The sequence below is a fragment of the Salmo salar genome, chromosome ssa20 (genome assembly GCF_905237065.1).
Source record: "Salmo salar chromosome ssa20, Ssal_v3.1, whole genome shotgun sequence".
NCBI lineage: Eukaryota > Metazoa > Chordata > Actinopteri > Salmoniformes > Salmonidae > Salmo > Salmo salar.
The window spans coordinates 55555907-55578999 of record NC_059461.1 but is presented as its reverse complement, the minus strand read 5'-3'; the positions used below and the strand labels follow the sequence as shown (position 1 = coordinate 55578999).

Below are 23093 nucleotides of genomic sequence, written 5' to 3'. Positions count from 1 at the left end.
GGTAGGGATCTGCTCTGACTCCCACACACCTGTCTCCAACCACACAATCGCACAGAGATGGAGAGGGAGAGAGAGAGAGTGTACAGGGGCAGTAACTGCAGGTCAGGAAGACACCGGATGAACACCAGAGGGCGTAGCAGGAGCAGATGTGACACTGAAGGCACCACTCTTACACTGATGACCCCAGGGCACTGCCATCCATTCCATTCCCTTATCTCTCCTCTTCTCCCTATTCCAGAATCCCTTCTCTCTATTTCTCTCTCACCCAGTGTTGCATCCTTCCCCTCCTGCATTCTCTCCATCCATTGTGAAGGGGTTTCCTTTAGTTAAAACGGAGACCTTAGGGTTTTATTTATACTGTGTCTCAGTTGAAAGCAAGGTGTCTTCCTAATGATTTCCAATAGCCCCCCCCCCCACCCAGCCAGTGACCATTCAGCTAAGACTTGATAACAGATGGGTTGGGTTCAGTCCTCGTACCTCCAAGGGCATTGATTTAACTCTAATTTGTTTTTCTTTGTAGAGAGCAGAAATTGCCTCCCAGCGGTCGGTGCAGATTTAATTTAGATTAGTGTGACACACAGGGATTGGCTGGCCCAAACCGCTTCCTGTCCTGTCTGCCTGCCTGGTACCTCCATTATGGGTACCAGACATTGGCAGATGGATTATTAAAAAAGCTGTCCTCTGTTGCATTTGAGGAGGCGACAAGCATGGCATGCAGTCTGTCGTTTGAACTCTTGGGCTTCCTGGGCTCAGGTATAAAAAGCAATTCCACTACCACAGTCCCCACTGGGCACAAACTGGTTAAAACAATGTTGTTTCAACGTAATTTGTCAACGTATTGTGATGTGGAATCTTTGTGGAAAATACATTGGATTTGCAAAAAGTCCTCAACTGTTGTTTTGAGGGTGAAATTTCAACCACAGGATTATGCCATCATGGTAACCAATTTTTAACCTAGACAAACCTAGTATAAAATATGTTGAATTTGTACCTTTGAAACAACATCAGAGAGTGGCAGCACCTCCTACTGGAGAGCGTCTATCTACAGCTATCCATTTGGTCTCCGATCCAGGGTTTTAACCTTAATTTGATCACTCTTCTCTTTTGTTGCTGAGAATATTCCTGCACAGCAGGAAATGTACATTTGTAGTGTATTCAAGGTTTAAAAAGTATTCTAAAATGTATAATTTCCACTTTAAAATGTCTGACTTTATTTGCCCTAACGAAAAATGTATCAACCTCAACAACAAAAAAAGATCATCCACATAATACTTTTTCCTATTGCTGCCGGATTCTTTTCCTGTTGTAGCAAACTGGTTCAAATTAAGACCCTACATCTGTACATCTCTGTGGAAGACTCAGCATTGGCAGCATTGACATTGGCAGCATTGTCCTGCCCTGAACTGCTTCCATCTCCGTCACCTCCCTATCCGACTGGTCCCTGTCTGAGAGTGGATGGATTTCTGGCACAGCACCGTCTTGGTTGAGTTACACTGCAGAATTTTTGATTATCTCAGCTGTTCTGGTTCCACAGGAATAGCTTACACACACACACACACACACACACAGTCTTGTATAACTATCCTTGTGGGGACACACAATTCAGTCCCATTCAAAATCCTATTTTTTATTAACCCTTACCCTAAACCTAACCCTAACATTAACATTAACCCTAACCTTAACCCCAGAACCTAACCTTAACCCTAACTCCTAACCCTGAACCTAATTCTAACCCTAACACTAATTCTAACCTTAACCCTAAACCCCCTTTATTTAACTAGGCAAGTCAGTTAAGAACAAATTGTTATTTACAAGACAGATTTTATTTTTATCTTGTCAGCTCGGTTATTGGCCCAACGCTCTAACCACTAGGCTACCGGCTGCCCCGGCAGCACCCTGCTGAGCAAAATGTATAATAATCTGACAATCAGTCTAATAATCTGACAATCAGTCTAATAATCTGACAATCAGTCTAATAATCTGATAATCAGTCTAATAATCTGACAATCAGTCGAATATTTTAACAATCAGTCTAATAATCTGACAATCAGTCTAATAATCTGACAATCAGTCTAATATTTTAACAATCAGTCTAATAATCTGACAATCAGTCAAATAATCTGACAATCAGTCTAATATTTTAACAATCAGTCTAATAATCTGACAATCAGTCTAATAATCTGACAATCAGTCTAATAATCTGACAATCACTCTAATAATCTGACAATCACTCTAATATTTTAACAATAAATCTAATAATCTGACAATCAGTCTAATAATCTGACAATGATTCTAATAATCTGACGATCAGTCTAATATTTTAACAATCGGTCTAATAATCCGACAATCAGTCTAATAATCTAACAATCAGTCTAATAATCTGACAATCAGTCTAATAATCTGTGTCTACTGCTCAGAGAGAGGAAATGACAAGTTTGTAGCTTCCTATTTGTTCGTCTGTCACTCTCTCTCACACCCCCTCCATCTGGGGTGATTGAGAGATAGCAGAAAAAAGGAAGAGATGAGGCTTTGTATTGTCATGATGTTTGACTGGAATTAAATGTCACTCATGGTCTTCCCGGTCTGTCTCAAACCATGCAAATCGTTACTGTAGCAATTGCTCAGTGAGTGAAAGACCAGGAAGTGGTCAGTGGTGTAAAGTACCTAAGTAAAAAAACAAAAAAACAATACTACTTAAGTCGTTTTCTTGGGTATCTGTACTTTAATCTGCTATTTATATTTTAGAAAACTTTTACTTCACCATTTTCCTAAAGCAAATAATATACTTTTTACTCCATACATTTTCCCTGTCACCCAAAAGTACTTGTTACATTTTGAATGCTTAGCAGGACAGGAAAATGGTCCAATTCACGCACTTATCAAGAGAACATCCTTGGTCATCCCTACTGCATCAGATCTGGCTGAGTCACTGAGTTGTGCAATCTGGTTTGCATAATATATGGAATTTTAAATTAATTATACTTTTACTTTTTATACTTAAGTATATTTTATCAATTACATTTACTTTGGTACTTCAGTATATTTAAAACCAATTACTTTTAGACTTTTACTTAAGTAGTATTTTACTGCATGACTTTCACTTTTACTTGAGTCATTTTCTAATAAGGTATCTTTACCTTTACTCAAGTATGACAATGTGGTACTTTTTCCACCACTGCAAGTGGTGACAGTGCACAAGGACTCTTTTGGGACAGGACGGAATCCTGGACAGGGCACGAATCATGTGTCACTTACTATTTGGGTGCCCTGGTCAAAAGTAGCCTTGGTCAAAAGTAGTACACTATCTACAAAATAGGGCGCCATTTGGCAACCACCCAATTTTAATGCATGTTTCATCTACCCTTTTGTGAACATGTTGTAGCAATCCTTGCTGTTTGAGTCACATCATAATTCTCACCAAGTGGGTTAATCTTACTGGTGTGATGAGTAGGGTGTTTGCCTTTACACCAGCAACCCCGGTTCACTTCCCTGCTCCGCAGTTCTCTACAATATCAATATTTGATTATTGCTTATGCACAGTGCAAGGTCCTGTATGGCATCCATCAAATTCACATTCATAAATAGCCTATAACCAAAACACAGTACAAATAGAATAATATAAATATATGATCAGCAAGGAGGATTACAGACAATAACACATTAAAGTAACATCAAAGGCTCCTGCACACTGTATTTTATTGCCAAATTTGCATTGTTGATACACGCAAGATTCTCTCCACAGTGTAGATCATTTCATGATTAGCATGGGTTATTTATAGATCATTTCATGATTAGCATGGGTTATTTATAGATCATTTCATGATTAGCATGGGTTATTTATAGATCATTTCATGATTAGCATGGGTTATTTATAGATCATTTCATGATTAGCATGGGTTATTTATAGATCATTTCATGATTAGCATGGGTTATTTATAGATCATTTCTCATCTCGGCATGATCCTACAGAATCATCGACATGCTTGAAGGTACTAACGTCATGCCCGTAGGAGAAATACACAGCTCTGTCGTCACAACTCACTGGTACATACATGTATAGCAGTAATAGCCGGTGGAAATATGTCTTGTTGTTGATTATATATTACAAAATACCTCCAATACGCCTCACACCGGGATGATACAGCTAAAGGTAGGGGTGTGCATGGTGCAGAAGATGAGTGACATCCTATCTGGAGATCAGACATATGACCAGCGGTTACTGTCCTGTGTTGCCAGCTTCTGTCCTGGCCTATTGGTGTGCCACTAAGAAAGAATGGGGGAGGATGCCACTGTGTCCTAGTTGAGGTGAGCTAAAACCAAACACTTGAGAAGCTGCAGAGGCACTCTTTCTCTCTCTCCTTCTTCCTACTTGCACATCCCTGTTTGTCTTTCTGTTTCTCTCTCTTTTTCTCTGGTCTCGCCACCACTCTCTTCACTCTGTCATTCTTACGTCTTTATATTCATTTTTTATTGTTCCTGAAAGTGTCCTCTCTCAAAGACCCGAGTGAAGAGGCACTAGTCTACCGTCTCATTCAGTTGTTTCTGATTCTCTCAACGTTACCTATTTGAAGTGGAGTAGAATTCCACAAATATCATGGGGAACCAAACCCCGCTGGGAAGCCTATTATTGAGTACCATCCACTGAAAATGTGCTTCTTCTACAAACATCAGCAGGAACAAGGGAGTTAGTGAACAGTAAAAAAAGTAAAGGACCCTGTTTAAGACTTTGAAATACATATTTCCTTTTTGAGGCGATCACAGACACTGACATGGTTCCATCAATAGGATGGTAACCTTAGCTTTCCTCCCATCAAATAATGTCAGCTTAGGAACGGGTACATATTATAGACAACATGAAACACTACTGTTATTTACAAAGAAAGTAGGTTAGCTTATAAATCATTTCTCGAGTGTATGACACATGGTCGTAACCCTGTGCCATGCGCGCTCCTGAACGTAACTCCCCCCCTTCCCTGAACGCGCACTTCCAATGTGATTGTGAGAGAGACTGACTGAGCGTGTGTAGCCTACTGTTTGTGAGAGAGACTGACTGAGCGTGTGTAGCCTACTGTTTGTGAGTGTGTGTCAGAGTGCGAATCGATCCGCGGCTACAACAGCAAAATTAACGGGAGCAGTTTTTCATGTTAACAGCAGCAATATTTGCATTACGACCACACCTGCATTGAGCGACGCTAAAAACTTGGATATAAGGTAAGAATGTGTTTAGAAAAGTGATCGGTTTTGAATGTTGAGGACATGCCAGATGTGTTTAAATATTGACTAATTCATATCTTTTTACACTTTAACAATCTTCTATCTGCTCTGCACTGACTTACTCGATGTTTGTTTGGGTTATGGGTAGGCTATTCCCAATGGATAAATATGTTACAACAATGTACCATGTGGTAATCTAATATTCGCATTTGATCCACTGATTTAATAATAATTGAACATGCTAAGTAGTAATCAGAAGTATGATGTACAATCAAGCAAATTATATTGATTTCCAGATTTTGAGCATAACCGATATTTAAGCTTGCCGCTCCATTTTCGTTTATTGTAAAAGGCGGTGTTGATAAAATGCACGCTCACATATATTATCAATAGAAGTTACCATGTTGCATAATTTCCCTGAAGTGTTCTACTGCGTGATTGAAATACAAAAGATGTTGCAGACATGGAAGCGTGCTTCAGGCTACTCAACACTGTGTGCACAGTGTGTAGAACCAATACCTTTATTTGTCCTCAGATAAAAGCTCCATTCAATTCCTTTTAAGGCAAATGTCCTTTGTCAATTGCATAGGCCTACTCAACAGTGCCCGAATAGCTTATTAGTTGACATAAAGGGTTTCTTTATGATATAGCAAAAAGCTCAACATATAGCCTAGACCAGGGGTGGGAAATTCCAGTCCTCTGGGGCCTGATTAGTGTCACAGTTTTGCCCCAGCTAACACACCTGACTCCAATAATCACCTAATTATGATCGTCAGTTTAGAATGACATTTGATTAATCAGCTGTGTTTGCTAGGGATGGAGAAAAAGAGTGACACCAATCAGGCCCCGAGGACTGGAGCTGCCCACCCCTGGCCTAGCCTGTCAATTGGAAATCCTAGAGACCTTTACAGTAGTTCACCTGTGAGTTCACCTTGATCCATAACCGTGGGAAATAGGGTGCTGAAGGTGCTGCAGCACCTGATAAATCGAAATTAATAATTTAAAATGAATAAAATGACTGAACTAGGCCTTTATTACTCCTGTATAAGTGGAGAAAAAAATACTTGTCAACCCCCCACCCCCATTGAAAGCTCCCCAACCCCAAAACATCATCCTGCAGCCAATCCATCATCTATAGCCTAAAATAAAGAGACATTGCATAACGGGCTTTTCTAATAATAAACATATACCGTTATACTCGTATGCGGAATCAACAGCATCATCATTAAGCAAGTGCAAGTCAAGGCTCAATTGGCCCCCCTTTAAAATTGATCATCTATTCATTGTGCTTGCATCATAGAGATGGGAAGTGGGGATTCACCCAGCTGGCGTGGGGTAGGCTGGCGTGGGGCAGGCTGTAGGGGGGCAGGCTGTAGTGGGGCAGGCTGGCGTGGGGCAGGCTGTAGTGGGGCAGGCTGGCGTGGGGCAGGCTGACGTGGGGCAGGCTGTATTGGGGCAGGCTGGCGTGGGGCAGGCTGGCGTGGGGCAGGCTGGCGAGGGGCAGGCTGTAGTGGGGCAGGCTGTAGTGGGGCAGGCTGTAGTGGGGCAGGCTGTCGTGGGGCAGGCTGTAGTGGGGCAGGCTGACGTGGGGCAGGCTGGTGTGGGGCAGGCTGTAGTGGGGCAGGCTGGCGTGGGGCAGGCTGGCGTGGGGCAGGCTGACGTGGGGCAGGCTGACGTGGGGCAGGCTGTAGTGGGGCAGGCTGGCGTGGGGCAGGCTGGCGAGGGGCAGGCTGTAGTGGGGCAGGCTGGCGTGGGGCAGGCTGGCGAGGGGCAGGCTGTAGTGGGGCAGGCTGGCGTGGGGCAGGCTGTAGTGGGGCAGGCTGGCGTGGGGCAGGCTGGCGAGGGGCAGGCTGGCGAGGGGCAGGCTGTAGTGGGGCAGGCTGGCGTGGGGCAGGCTGGCGTGGGGCAGGCTGGCGTGGGGCAGGCTGGCGTGGGGCAGGCTGGCGTGGGGCTTTCCTTGGTGTGGCATTTTTCTGCAGTTTGGATTTTATCCCTCCACTCCCCAACCCCGAAACGAATGGAGGAGAACCAGTATTTATTGCTCCTTGGATGGCAGTTTGTGCACGTTGACTACATGTAGGCTATATGTTTCATTCCTCCTTTATTCATTACAGTTCGGTATCCCAAAACAGATCATTTTCTCTTCAGTGTATCCAAGTGCTCATCTCACAGTTGGTCTATTGTGGGCTATTTTCATACGGGGATAGGCTATTGTTTGCACATTTGTACAGACTGCAGACTAGACTGTTGTTAGAGGAAACACAATTGAAATCTGTCTCTATCTCAGAGGTTATGCTGTTTCAGTCTGCATATCCACCTCTCTCTTCTGTTGGAGATTCTAATTCCCCAGAAAACATCTCATTCAGTTAGGAAATACAGTCCTGATTGCTCCCTGAGGGGGGAACAGGCTGTTCAATCTGTCTAATGCCACCCAAAGAGCAATTGTCACCGTTTGTTAATTACAGAAATTAGGTCCTTGATTGTTTTGAAGCTAAATTTGCGCTTGGTCTTTGGAGTTGTGGAGTCGAGAGTTTTAGTGCGAGGGTGGAGGCTAACATGGTGTTGATGCAGACCCCTGCAGGATAGGGTGTGGGTGGGGGGAGACAGGACACAATGTGTAGTGTGCAGTGCGTCCGTGCAGTGCGAGGCTGAGCAGTGAGACGTGAGCGGGGTGTTCTAGAAAAGAGGGAGAGCGGGAGCTGCTGCAGTGCTTGGACAATGGGGGGGGCGGTCTGAGGGTGAATGAGGGAGCTCCCTTCTCCAACACTATCACTCCCACGCTGCAGTTTGGGTGGGGGTGTATGTGTGCATGTCCTGTATGTGCTCCTATGCTGTGTGTGTTGGCCTTACTGTACATAGTACAGTCTATGAATGCACAGTGTGTGTGTCTGTCCAGTGTACTGCACGTCTCTGCTGTTCCTCATGCCCAGCTGGGGTGCTGAGGAGCGTGTCGTCTGGTCCGTCTGTTGGGTGGGTCTCAGTGTGTATGTGGTGTGGCTCCCCTCATCATGGAACTTCAATCAAATAATGAATCATCTGCCGTAAAAGCAAACAGAAACAAGCTTTCCCATTGTGAGCAGAAACCTCGCCCGCTCACCATTTCATTGTCACTTTTTCTACCCCGCTCCCTCGATCAGGCTGGGGATTTACACAGTAACCTTATCCTTCCTCTCTGACATGGCTTCCATTAATATTTATGAGGATTATAATGTGAAATGTGTGTTTCTTCAGGGTTGAGGGCATTTGCCCTGCTCTCCTGTGCGTCCCAAATGGTGCCCTGTTTCCTGTATAGTGCACTACTTTTGACCAGGACCTACATAAAGGGAATAGGGTGCCATCTGGAAGGTAGCCTCTCTTGTTCTGCCCTGGTTGCCGAGTTACTGGGCTGATCTTCTCATTGGACCCCTTGGAATGACTCTGGGGTGTTACTGTACAGATCCAGAATCAGGGATTCCCTCTCTGGGTAGGGTATGTTGCCTTGTACACTTTCGTTTTGACCCTCTCTTTCAGTGGATGTGATGGACAGGGTCATGTTCTTTCCGGTTGTCCTTTTGGGTTTTGTGTGCCCGGTGGTTCTGACCCATCTCTTGGTGACAGGTGTTTATCATAGTCTTTATGTCCACTGTATCAATGCTGTACCTATGGGATTGGAGGAACTTGGTATTGGAGGGATCCATGGTCCTGGTTTTGACTCCATCGTGACCCTAACATCCTTCCTCCTAACAGATACATGTAGAATATCTCACATGGGAAACACAAGTCCCGCTGCGATGGCTCGTCACACACATGGGAAAACAGTGGCCAAGGAGTCGGGACACACGTCAAGTTCCCAACTGCTCTCGCCCACACACTCCCAATGGCTGATATCCAGGCGCTGTGGTACCAGCTGTCCCGCTATTGGTCGGGTTCTGCTGTCATCGAGGCAGGGTCTCCGGTCTCTGCTGTGCGTATCGCACACCCTCCACAGTCACGTCTCTGTCTGTCTGTCTGTCTGTCTGTCTGTCTGTCTGTCTGTCTGTCTGTCTGTCTGTCTGTCTGTCTGTCTGTCTGTCTGTCTGTCTGTCTGTCTGTCTGTCTGTCTGTCTGTCTGTCTGTCTGTCTGTCTGTCTGTCTGTCTGTCTGTCTGTCTGTCAAGATTTAGGGCTGCTGAAGCACCAACATACTCCGTTCCAATCCACACAATGACCCTTGAACTGGCAGAGGCAAAACACAAACAGGCTGCTGTGTGTTGGGCGCTAAAGAACACAGCTTAGTGTTCTAGATGCAGCTGAATTTACTCTCCCATCATCCGCTGAGAGATTTTCTGCATGTGGCTTTTTGACTCTCTCTCAACTTATCTTTTCCGGATATAAGAAGCTGATCTCATGCGTTGAGATTTCACGTTGCGTGTCTCTTTAACTCTTAACTCTCTTGTGTGAAGTCCCGGTCTAATTCGAAGAGTTGTTACGTAACATGTTGATTTACATCTAACCAGCTTTCATGTGCATTCGTGCAAATTGCGTTTGCATATGTCAGAGCTGTGTGCTTATCCGTCAGCCTGCAGCCAGCCCTCGGGATCCCTTCTGTGTGGATGATAGAGAATGAATCCCCTGCCTGCGTGCGTTGGCTGTGTTAGCGAGGTTTGTTTTTGAGAGCAAAGGGCCGTCGGTGGACAATTGGTGAGCCCAGGGCTAGGCAGGGTGGTGCAGCTCTCACTGTTACTGTTGGTCAGCCCAGGGCTAGGCAGGGTGGTGCAGCTCTCACCGTTACTGTTGGTCAGCCCAGGGCTAGGCAGGGTGGTGCAGCTCTCACCGTTACTGTTGGTCAGCCCAGGGCTAGGCAGGGTGGTGCAGCTCTCACCGTTACTGTTGGTCAGCCCAGGGCTAGGCAGGGTGGTGCAGCTCTCACCGTTACTGTTGGTCAGCCCAGGGCTAGGCAGGGTGGTGCAGCTCTCACCGTTACTGTTGGTCAGCCCAGGGCTAGGCAGGGTGGTGCAGCTCTCACCGTTACTGTTGGTCAGTTGGCACAAATTCACAGGGACTATTATTCAGCATTTCGGCCGATATACCTTTTTCTAAACGTGAGCGAGTGTTTTGTTTTCTCTCACCACGTAGCCTGTAGCTTTGTGTCGGTCTAGGCTGTTATCGCTCTGCCAGGGTGGTTTTCCTGTTTAACAGTTTGTTGCTCTGGCTGCCTCAGTCAGTTAGCATGGCAGTTAGCATGGCAGTTAGCTCTGTCATCCAGTTAGCTACCTAGTGAGAACCTACTCAGTGATGGAGAAAGGACGAATGAGTGCAGAGTTAGCTGAGGGAAAGGGAGATGGGGAGAAGTGGATGGGGAACGAGGGAAGAGGAGGGAGGAGAGGAGAACAGGAGTGGCCTTCACTCCAGCCATATTTCAGCTCTATTAGAGGAACAGGCTTGGTCAGTGGTCACCACATAACACCAGACACCTCCGCCCCCACTCTCACTGCTCCTGACATTATAGGTGGTGAGGATGTTCTGGGGTGACAGTCACTACTGTTTCCTCCTCCTCACATGCTCTATGGTCAGTGTGTTATCCAATGTGTTACCCCTTAGCCAATGTGTTACCCCTTAGCCAATGTGTTACCCCTTATCCAATGTGTTACCCCTTATCCAATGTGTTACCCCTTATCCAATGTGTTACCCCTTATCCAATGTGTTACCCCTTATCCAATGTGTTACCCCTTATCCAATGTGTTACCCCTTATCCAATGTGTTACCCCTTAGCCAATGTGTTACCCCTTAGCCAATGTGTTACCCCTTAGCCAATGTGTTACCCCTTAGCCAATGTGTTACCCCTTATCCAATGTGTTACCCCTTATCCAATGTGTTACCCCTTATCCAATGTGTTACCCCTTATCCAATGTGTTACCCCTTATCCAATGTTTTACCCCTTATCCAATGTGTTACCCCTTATCCAATGTGTTACCCCTTAGCCAATGTGTTACCCCTTATCCAATGTGTTACCCCTTAATCAATGTGTTACCCCTTAGCCAATGTGTTACCCCTTAGCCAATGTGTTACCCCTTAGCCAATGTGTTACCCCTTAGCCAATGTGTTACCCCTTATCCAATGTGTTACCCCTTAGCCAATGTGTTACCCCTTAGCCAATGTGTTACCCCTTATCCAATGTGTTACCCCTTAGCCAATGTGTTACCCCTTAGCCAATGTGTTACCCCTTATCCAATGTGTTACCCCTTAGCCAATGTGTTACCCCTTAACCAATGTGTTACCCCTTATCCAATGTGTTACCCCTTATCCAATGTGTTACCCCTTAGCCAATGTGTTACCCCTTAGCCAATGTGTTACCCCTTTTCCAATGTGTTACCCCTTATCCAATGTGTTACCCCTTAGCCAATGTGTTACCCCTTAGCCAATGTGTTACCCCTTATCCAATGTGTTACCCCTTATCCAATGTGTTACCCCTTAGCCAATGTGTTACCCCTTAGTCAATGTGTTACCCCTTAGTCAATGTGTTACCCCTTATCCAATGTGTTACCCCTTAGCCAATGTGTTACCCCTTAGCCAATGTGTTACCCCTTAGCCAATGTGTTACCCCTTAGCCAATGTGTTACCCCTTAGCCAATGTGTTACCCCTTATCCAATGTGTTACCCCTTAGCCAATGTGTTACCCCTTAGCCAATGTGTTACCCCTTAGCCAATGTGTTACCCCTTAGCCAATGTGTTACCCCTTATCCAATGTGTTACCCCTTATCCAATGTGTTACCCCTTAGCCAATGTGTTACCCCTTATCCAATGTGTTACCCCTTAGCCAATGTGTTACCCCTTAGCCAATGTGTTACCCCTTAGCCAATGTGTTACCCCTTAGCCAATGTGTTACCCCTTATCCAATGTGGTACCCCTTAGCCAATGTGTTACCCCTTAGCCAATGTGTTACCCCTTAGCCAATGTGTTACCCCTTATCCAATGTGTTACCCCTTATCCAATGTGTTACCCCTTAGCCAATGTGTTACCCCTTAGCCAATGTGTTACCCCTTATCCAATGTGTTACCCCTTATCCAATGTGTTACCCCTTATCCAATGTGTTACCCCTTAGCCAATGTGTTACCCCTTAGTCAATGTGTTACCCCTTAGTCAATGTGTTACCCCTTAGCCAATGTGTTACCCCTTAGCCAATGTGTTACCCCTTAGCCAATGTGTTACCCCTTAGCCAATGTGTTACCCCTTAGCCAATGTGTTACCCCTTAGCCAATGTGTTACCCCTTAGCCAATGTGTTACCCCTTATCCAATGTGTTACCCCTTATCCAATGTGTTACCCCTTAGCCAATGTGTTACCCCTTATCCAATGTGTTACCCCTTAGCCAATGTGTTACCCCTTAGCCAATGTGTTACCCCTTATCCAATGTGGTACCCCTTAGCCAATGTGTTACCCCTTAGCCAATGTGTTACCCCTTAGCCAATGTGTTACCCCTTATCCAATGTGTTACCCCTTATCCAATGTGTTACCCCTAACGCTAAGTTAGATCAAAACCAATGCCCCCTTCAGTACAGCTACAGTACCTATTCAGTACAGCTACAGTACCTATTCAGTACAGCTACAGTACCTATTCAGTACAGCTACAGTACCTGGCTAAGCTGTGTGTCTGTCAGCTCAGTAGAGTTCCATCACAGTGAGTGTCATGAAACATAGAGGTTAGACCCCTCTGGCAGGATGAGTCCTGACAACCATGGTTCTCACTGAGGCATACTGTCTGCTGCGGGAGAGACGGAGAGAGTGAAGGAGAGAGGGAGAGGAAAGAAAGAGAGAGAGAAAGACAGAGAGCATGTCCTGTCAGCCTGTCTTCCTGAAAATTCATTTTCTCTGAGAGGTAACAGGAGTGTAGGCACATAGGTGGAGGCGGTCGTGACTCACCAGGGGCAGGGATCAGCAGCACTGTTTCTCTGTTGTTTTCACTTTGTCTGTTGCTCGAGCACAGCTCTCACCCTCCAGGTATATCGTATGAATGGTCATTAGGAACAACAAGGGAAGAGAACAGTGTGTGTGTGCGTGGATGTGTGTGTGTGCGCGTGTGTGTGTGTGTGTGTGTGTGTGAGATAATGAAAACGGCACGTGCTGTTGTCTGTATCAGTGTGCTTGTGCAATCTCTCAGACCCAGTCTTTTCCCGATTTTCTCATTCTCTCTTTCTCACTTGTTCATCCAATCCTCCCTTGCTGTCACGCTGAGGTCTCTGGGATTAGTGTGGGAGTGGTGCAGCCGGACACGGAGTGACACACACACTCAAACTCTCCCAGTCACACACACACAGGGTGGGTTCGGCAGCTGAGTGCCTCGGAGCAGTAGAACAAGAGGCCGTGGTGACAGGAGGAGAGCCGGGCTGTGCCGGGCCACAGCAAAGGCATCAAATACAGAGGAACGCAGGAGGGGACATTATAATGGTATAACTAAGAGGTCATTTTCTACTTGGTTAGCTAGACTGTATTTGTATAAATGTAGGGTTTCCATGTTAAGTGCTGAGCTGTGAAAAAGTACAGTAGCCCGCGGCCGTGATCATTAATATTAACAATGAGTCCCCATTTAGACCTTACAAATAACCTCCAATAAGTGCAATTGCATGTTTGAATGATTCTGATAATGATGATAGTGCTTTGAATAACACGCATGCGTGCTGACTAAAGAACCGTGTTGGAACTATAAGCCGCTGTGTGTTGGTTGAGCTGCTTATCTTGTGCGTCTTATGATGCACTCTTAATTGTCTCCCAGGGACAGTAAAGAGTTACTGAACTGAACTTGGGAGAACCAAAGAGCTTTATGTACTGGCCTTAGCTGAAGTAATGCTCACTGTCTGGACCTCAATGAACCTATTCACCTCTCACTCCAGGTGCTACAGAGTCAGGTTGACTCCCAAATGGTACCAAGGCGCTCCGGTCAACAGTAGTGCACTATATATGGAATATGGTGCCATTTGCTTAGTATGTTATACTGCTATACTCTTCTACAGCTGACTGATTCTTCTTCATTGTTGTTGCCTTTCTGTTTGTGTGGCTATAGCAGAATGAGGAGATTTGGTGAAGTGTTACAAATCAAGTCCCCATGAGATGTCTTCCTCCTCAGGTCTTGCTGGTAATTGGGTCGTTTTACTCCAGGCTTTATGATTAGTCATGTCGTTAGTCTCATGCCCTGGAGACTTGTACCGTATGGACTTTGTCAGGCATGTGAGCCACATTGCAGAATTCATGATAAATGAATGAATACATAAATAAATGACTGAGTGAGTGAATGAATTATCGATTTTTTTCATTCATCTGCCGATAAATTGATATATTTGATTTCTATTTAAATTCCTTTATTTGTATGTGCAGTTGAATATACAGTGTGCTGAGTGTACAGTGTATTCCTGCTGAATATGAAGGGTCAACCCTTTTTACTGCTACTGCAGTGGGATTTATTGCTCTATTTCGGCCCCGCCAGATGATTTCAGACAGTAGTAGGTTTTATTACACCGAACAAACGAAAGGAGACTGAAATCAATTAAATGGAAAGATTTAATTAACCTCTCTTTGTGCGGGGTCAGCATGAGATTGGGAAAAAAGAGAGCGAGAGAAAGAGGGTGTGTGTGTGAATGCGTGTGTGTAGTACTCTGAGCGCTGGATTGTTATGCCACTTCTCCACTACCAGTAGTGGTATGTGGGTAAAATCACTGGGGAAGCCAATCCAGAAAAAAGCCATATTACAACCTATATGTTGTGATAATTGTGTTGTTTGCTCTATAACCTGTTAGTTCATATGCCTTGACACTGTGAGATATAGGCCGAAGGCTGAGACAATAAGAAGACGCAGTTGCAGAATAAATTCAACAACACATTTGTTCGATTACAAAACCGGAGAGCACAAAATACATTGCATGTAATAAACAGTTACATGACCTACAGCACGGTCAAGCAAGGTAATGTTTCTGACCTCTTCGGACTATTAAAACAGGAGTTGCCTTCACTATTCCAGCACCATTTCAACTTCAACATTTCAACATCATGACAATTACTTTTTGTCTTTTACCCCCTTTTTCTCCCCAATTTTGATCTTGTCTAATCGCTGCAACTGCCCAACAGGCACAGTAGGCGAAGGTTGAGTCATGTGTCCTCCGAAACTTGACCAGCCAAACTACGCTTCTTAACACCCGCCTGCTTAACCTGGAAGCCAGCCGCACCAATGTATCGGTGGAAACACCGTTCACCTGACAACCGAGGTCAGCCTGCAGGCACCCGGCCGGCCACAAGGAGTCGCTAGAGCACGATGAGCCAAGTAAAGCCCCCCTGGCCAAACCCGAACGACGCTGGGGCAATTGTGTGCCGCCCTATGGGACTCCATGTCACAGAACATCATGACAATTCCGATACCTTTTGGAATCAAAACACGTTTTTAGAAGGAGTATGGGATCCACCTGAATAATTTGGGTTCTGGATCCTTTCACAGCATTATAAGGTTGCGTTGAGACAATAACTTGACCCATCAATGACCCAAGCCCAGCTCAGTTAATCCCTACTATTGTGTCGTTGAGCTCTCATAATGATTCAGCAAATGTACATTATCCCAGGGATGTTGGTAGACACAATGTAAGTAACCTAATTTATGTCCTTCTAACTACCTTAAATGCCTCTGCTGATCCTACAGCTATTGTATACTGTAATCATGTCCCTATGAACCAGAGTTATACTGTTAGCACTGAGGCGGAGTGCCCTAGTAGGATGTCTGCTGTGTACAGCTCACCCTGCACTAACATAAATAACATGAGCATGTCTACTTCTGCTAATCTTCCCAGTAAAGCAATGAAAACAATCAAGCATCCCAGAAAAGTTCGTAAAATAGCCTATGTTAACATCTGTAGCTTAAGAAACAAGGTTCATGAAATCAATAACTTGCTAGCAACAGATGACATTTATATTCTGACTATCTCTGAAACGCACTTAGATAATACCTTTGATGATACAGTGGTAGCCATACAGGGTTATAACATCTACAGAAAATACAGAAATGCCAAATGGTGGTGTTTTGCAGTTTAAATTCAGCACCACATTCCTGTAAAGCTTAGAGAGGATCTCATGTTATATACCGTTGAAGTAATATGGCTACAGGTTCCTCTGTCGCATCTAAAGCCCATTCTTGTGGGAAGCTGCTATAGACCACCAACTGCTAACAGTCAGTATCGGGAAAACATGTGTGAAATGCTTGATAATGTATGTTATATCAACAGAGGTGTATTGTCTGGGTGTTTTAAATATTTACTGGCTTTCATCGAGCTGCCCAATCAAGAAAAAGCTTCAAACTGTAACCAATGCCTGCAAACTGGTTCAGGTTATCCGTCAACCTACCAGGGTAGTTACAATCAGCACAGGAATGAAATCATCAACATGTATTGATCACGTCATTATTATTGCTGCAGAAATTTGCCAAATCCATCAGATGTAGTTATCACAATATAAACTCATGAAAAAAAAGAAACGTCCTCTCACTGTCAACTGCATTTATTTTCAGCAAACTTAACGTGTAAATATTTGTATGAACATAACAAGATTCAACAACTGAGACATAAACTCAGTTCCACAGACTAACAGAAATTGAATAATGTGTCCCTGAACAAAGGTGGGGTCAAAATCAAAAGTAACAGTCAGTATCTGGTGTGGCACTGCATCTCCTCCTCATGGACTGCACCAGTATTGCCAGTTCTTGCTGTGAGATGTTCCCCCACTCTTCCACCAAGGCACGTGCAAGTTCCCAGATATTTCTGGAAGGAATGCACGCACAGAATGAGCAGTATGGCTGGTGGCATTGTCACACTGGAGGGTCATGTCAGGATGAGCCTGCAGGAAGGGTACCACATGAGGGAGGAGGATGTATTCCCTGTAACGCACAGCGTTGAGATTGCCTGCAATGACAACAAGTTCAGTCCGATGATGCTGTGACACACTGCCCCAGACCATGACTCCACCTCCAAATCGATCCCGCTCCAAAGTACAGGCCTTAGTGTAACACTCATTCCTTCGACGACAAGCGCGAATCCGACCATCACCCCTGGTGAGACAAAACTGCGACTTGTCAGTGAACTGCACTTTCTGCCCTACAAGCCCTCAGTTCAGCCTCCCTCAGCCCATTGCGGACAGTCTGAGCACTGATGGAGGGATTGTGCGTTCCTGGTGTAACTCGGGCAGGTGTTGTTGCCATCCTGTACCTGTCCCGCAGGTGTGATGTTCGGATGTACCGATCCTGTGCAGATGTTGTTACACGTGGTCTGCCACTGCGAGGACGATCACCTGTCCGTCCTGTCTCCCTGTAGCGCTATCTTAGGCGCCTCACAGTACGGACATTGCAATTTATTGCCCTGGCCACATCTGCAGTCCTCATGCTTCCTTGCAGCATGCCTAAGGCACATTCACGCAGATGAGCAGGGACCCTGGGCATCTTTCTTTTGGTGTTTGTCAGGCCTCTTTAGGCCTCTTTAGTGTCCTAAGTTTTCATAACTGTGACGTTAATTACCTACCGTCTGTAAGCAGTTAGTGTCATAACGACCGTTCCACAGGTGCATGTTCATTAATTGTTTATGATTTGTTGCACAAGCATGGGAAACAGTGTTTAAACCCTTTACAATGAAGATCTGTGAAGTTTGGATTTGGATTTTTAAGAATTATCTTTGAAAGACAGGGTCTTGAAAAAGGGACGTTTCTTTTTTTGCTGAGTTTAGTAGCCATATCTAAGAAAACCAAAGTTCCAAAGGCTGCGCCTAATACAGTCTACAAGAGGTCACACGTGAAGTTTTGTAGTGATTGTTATGTTGTTGATGTAAAGAATATTTGTTGGTCTGTGATGTGTAATGAGGAGCAACCAGACACTGCATTTGACACATTTATGAAATTGCTTATTTCAGTTACTAATAAGCATGCACCCATTAAGGAAATGACTGTAAAACTGTTAAATCCTTTTGGTTTGATGAGGAATAGAAAAATTGTGGGGTTGAGGCAAAAGGAATGGCAAATAAGTCTGGCTGTACAATCGATTGGCAAACTTACTGCGAATTGAGAAATGTATAACTAAACTAAATAAAAATAAGAAACTATACTATGCACAAAGATGATAAATGATATGAAGAATGATAGTAAAAAGCTTTGGAGCACCTTAAATGAAATGTTGGGTAAAAAGGCAAACTCAGCTCCATCATTCATTGAATTGGATGGCTCATTCATCACAACACCCACTGATATTGCCAATTGTTTTAGTGATTTTTTTCACTGGCAAGATTAGCAAATTTAGGCATGACATTCCAGCAACAAACACTGACACTTCACATCCAAGTATAACTGTTCAAATTATGAAAGACAAGCACTGTAATTTTTTATTCCATAAAATGAGTGTGGAAGAGGTAAAAAGATTGTTGCCTATCAACGATGACAAGCTACCGGGGTCTGACAACTTGGATGGAAAATTACTGAGGATAATAGCGGGACAAATCATTCACTAAACCCTAAACCTCAACTAAATAATGTGGAAATTGAGCAAGTTGAGGTGACTAAACTGTTTGGCTTAACCCTGGATTGTAAACTGTCATTGTCAAAACATATTGATACAAGTGGCTAAGATGAAGAGAAGTCTGTCCATAATAAAGCGCTGCTCTATCAACAAGGCAGGTCCTACAGGTCCTAGTTTCTACCTTCTTAACAGCACTATTAACAAGGCAGGTCCTACAGGTCCTAGTTTCTACCTTCTTAACAGCACTATTAACAAGGCAGGTCCTACAGGTCCTAGTTTCTACCTTCTTAACAACACTATCAACAAGGCAGGTCCTACAGGTCCTAGTTTCTACCTTCTTAACAACACTATCAACAAGGCAGGTCCTACAGGTCCTAGTTTCTACCTTCTTAACAGCACTATCAACAAGGCAGGTCCTACAGGTCCTAGTTCTGTCACACCTGGACTACTGTTCAGTCGTGTGGTCAGGTGCCACAAAGAGGGACCTCGGAAAATTACAATTGGCTCAGAACAGAGAAGCACGGCTGGCCCTTAAATGTACAAGGAGAGCTAACATTGATAATATGCATGTCAATCTCTCATGGATCAAAGTGGAGGAGAGACTGACTCCATCACTACTTGTTTTGTAAGTATTGACATGCTGAATGCACCAAGGTGTCTGTTTATACTACTAGCACACAACTCGAACACCCATGCATACCCCACAAGACATGCCACCAAAGGTCTCTTCACAATCCCCAAGTGCAGAACAGATTATGGGAGGCGCACAGTACTACGTAGAGCCATGACTACATGGAACTCTATTCCACATCAGGTAACTGATGCAAGCAGTAGGATCAGATTTAATACACCTTATGGAACAGCGGGGACTGTGAAGAGACGCAGAGACACATGCTTACACATACACATAATAAGACATGCAGTCTACACACACATACACACGGATTTTGTATTGTAGATATGTGATAGTAGAGTAGTGGCCTGAGGGAACACACTTAATGCATTGTGAAAAGTGTTATGAAATTTAACATCATGTAATATTTTAAATTATATAACTGCCTTAATGTTGCTGGACCCCAGGAAGAGTAGCTGCTGCCTTGGCAGGAACTAATGGAGGTCCATAATAAATACAAATAATCTCACTTCTGCTTTGTCTAATACAGACACAACTAAAAGATACCAAAAACTATTTAGTCCAATCAAAGTAAACTAAATATAATGTGGCTGTCCATGAGACTGATTTCTCTGTCTGTCTGTCTGTCTGTCTGTCTGTCTGTCTGTCTGTCTGTCTGTCTGTCTGTCTGTCTGTCTGTCTGTCTGTCTGTCTGTCTGTCTGTCTGTCTGTCTGTCTGTCTGTCTGTCTGTCTGTCTGTCTGTCTGTCTGTCTGTCTGTCTGTCTGTCTGTCTGTCTGTCTGTCTGTCTGTCTGTCTGTCTGTCTGTCTGTCTGTCTGTCTGTCTGTCTGCGTAATTAGAAAAACATGGCTATCCTCCTGTCTTTGATATTGCCTAAAATGTCATACAGTATACACTTTTAGTTTTTGTTGTCCTAAGCTACTTGGCTAAAATACTTGCTGCTAGCCTGACTTCCATTCATGGGCAACAATACACCAGGCCAGCTAGTTAACATTAGCATACTACATCTAGCTACATGTTGAACTTCCATCCTATAAGGCCAGAGGGGCACAATGTATGAATTTATGGTAGGATCAGATTCGCCATTATAATCATTGACAAGTACAGGAATTTGTGGTTGTACTTAATTCTCTATCTCCATCGATGGATAATTTAGGTTTTAATTAGCTAGCAAGTTAGCTAGCAAATCCAAACTGGCTTCCCTTGACATTTTTTTTGGTGCGCCAGGACCATTCACATATGAGCTCACTCAGCACTGATTGGCTATTATTTTATAAAACAAATTTAGCAAGGGAGGCCAAATGCTCGTTGTCTTCCCTTACATTCAATGCTACGGGCGGCAACAATGTCATACTCATTCTGACCAGACAGCATCAGATAGATACGCTACACATACTGAGACAGAGGGACGTTCACGCGGATGCTTTGTCCGGTGAGATACGTTCACACCCTATTGTGAATTTAAGGAAAGGTATGAAACACAGAGACGAAAGATACATTATTGTATATTTGGGGGGAAGCCTGGCTTCGTTAGGCATCCATGAATACACGCCACTATCCAGTACCCCTTGCTAGCAGCACCAGGAGGAGATCATTGCTCCTTCTCCATCCTCTATTTTTCCTTGATTCAACCTAAGTACACTAAAACTGTCGTAGATAACCTGGAATGGGGTGCCCACTCACCCATTCATTCTGTCCTTCTGTTTTTGTGCTGACTATGGCTAAGGCTGCTGCCTAGCTAGGCTAATCCCTGAATTATCTATACTGAACCATCTGCAGGACCGGACCCCTCACTGCTCGGCCATGCAACACACTGCAGGCTGTGGCCCTGTGAATGACGCCTCCAGCTGACATAATGAATATGGGTAATTGGTCAAAATCAGGATTATTTTATAGAAGGACCTGTACGCGCAGCGGTAAACGGCGGTAATCTCAACCGCCCAGAGAGGCTATTGCCTTTCACTGGATGGGCTGCCTCTCAGTGAAAGAGCCGTGCTCAGCTCAGCTTACAGAAATCAGATACTGCAGGTTTCAAAATGTAATAAATTACCCACTTAATTAGCCTGTTACTCGTTATTGAGCTGCTGCAGAGCAGGCATGCTATTCCTGTCATTAGGAAGTTAAACAGAACAGAATAAGAGAGAACATCTGTTTGTTCCGATATATGTTGAAGATAAGATACTGTTCATATTGCATCATCTTACTGTAGTCCATATCCTTCCTCACTCCATTTCTAGCCGATATGTGAAAGGTGGGTCTTGCATCGGTGTGTTCACGTGGGGCTGTTCTTCACTCTTCTATAATGAAAATGCACACACACAATCTTCCTCCCTTTAGTTCCCCCCTCTGATGCTCTTTCTCTCCTTCTCCCTCTCCCTCCCCCTCTCCCCCGGGTCTATTAAATGCAAGACTTACGCGTCCAACCTATTACCGCTCTCTGACAAGTCTTTCATTTTAGGGCTTTCATCTTAGGCCTGTACTGTCAGATCTTGCCTCCAAAATAGTAACGGTGCCAGGAAGGGATAAAGAACCTCCCAACCCACGCTATGAAATGTTGTTAAGCAAACAGCAGGCTAAACTGGCGCTGTAATGTGTGAATTAGGAAGGACTGCCTGTGCAGTCTAACGATCATTTAATTATTGATCATGTAGAGAGATGGCCTGTTCCAATTGGCACCCTATTCCCTATATAGTACACTACTTTTGATCAGAGCCCTATGGACCTTAATCAAAAGAAGTGAACTATTATAGATAATAGGGTGCCATTTGGGATGCTTCCAGGGTCTTCCAGCAGGATGCCAGCTAGCTAGTCTTCAACCCGTCCTGCTCCCCTCAGCACTGGGGACGCCTGATCCAATCTGTCACTTAATTGGTTGTTAATACCAACATGTGTTCCTATATTCCAATCATGGCCTAATACAGTCCACATTGTTCTGTCACACTGGTTCAGGGTATGAACCTCATCTTCATTCAGATCATCATCTTCAACTCTCATAGCCTCACAATGACAGGTGCTGTATAGAATCACATTAAAGCTTTGTTAGTGAGACACATTACTGATTGCATCATGGACTGACATTAAATAATGCAGTGTAGAAATGATGAAGGGCCGATAACAGGGTAATTAATTAACAGCATTGGCTATGAATCTCTTCCACACGCAAACACCACACACACACCACACACAACACTCCACACACCACACCACATACACACCACACACACACCACTCTTGTGTTTGGAATCCAAACATCATAGAAAGCATGGAGTGTCACCAGAGCCGTTCTCTCTCTCTGACTGAAATAACTAGCAGAAATAAACGTGGTGGATCTCTACTTCAGTTAGGTTGTCAATGAGTGTTATTTTTTTCCCCAACTTTCACTCTGGATTCTCGGTTTCACCACTAATGTAAACGCTACGTTGCCACTGAAAATGTACCGCAGCAATCATTTCTCCTAGCGTTGTTCTTTTCACAGAGTTGGACACATTCTCTCTCACATTATTCAAAGTCCTCTTGTATGTCACTGGGATGGCAGGGATGGATGATTATAGCTCATGACAGTCAAGCATCGAGGACAAACTGGCAGGAGGAATCATCCTAAACTAACTGCCATTCTGCATGCAGAGAAATAAATGATGCACTGTTAATTGCAGCAATTTGCATTGTGTGCCAGCCTACGTCTGAACCAATTAAACCCTAAACGACCCCCTATGCAACCAACCAACTACCCCCTATGCAACCAACCAACTACCCCCTATGCAACC

At 44.4% G+C, this 23093-nt stretch overlaps 1 protein-coding gene across 1 annotated transcript in view; it reads left to right on the top strand.

The window, feature by feature from the left end:
* Window positions 1–5010: 5010 nt before the first annotated feature.
* LOC106580848 (sodium/calcium exchanger 2) overlaps window positions 5011–23093 on the top strand; it is a 101646-nt gene continuing 83563 nt past the window's right edge. The window contains exon 1 of the mRNA XM_014162329.2: window positions 5011–5211. The gene's annotated coding sequence lies outside the window, so the exon portion shown is untranslated. The remainder of the gene's footprint in view (window positions 5212–23093) is intronic.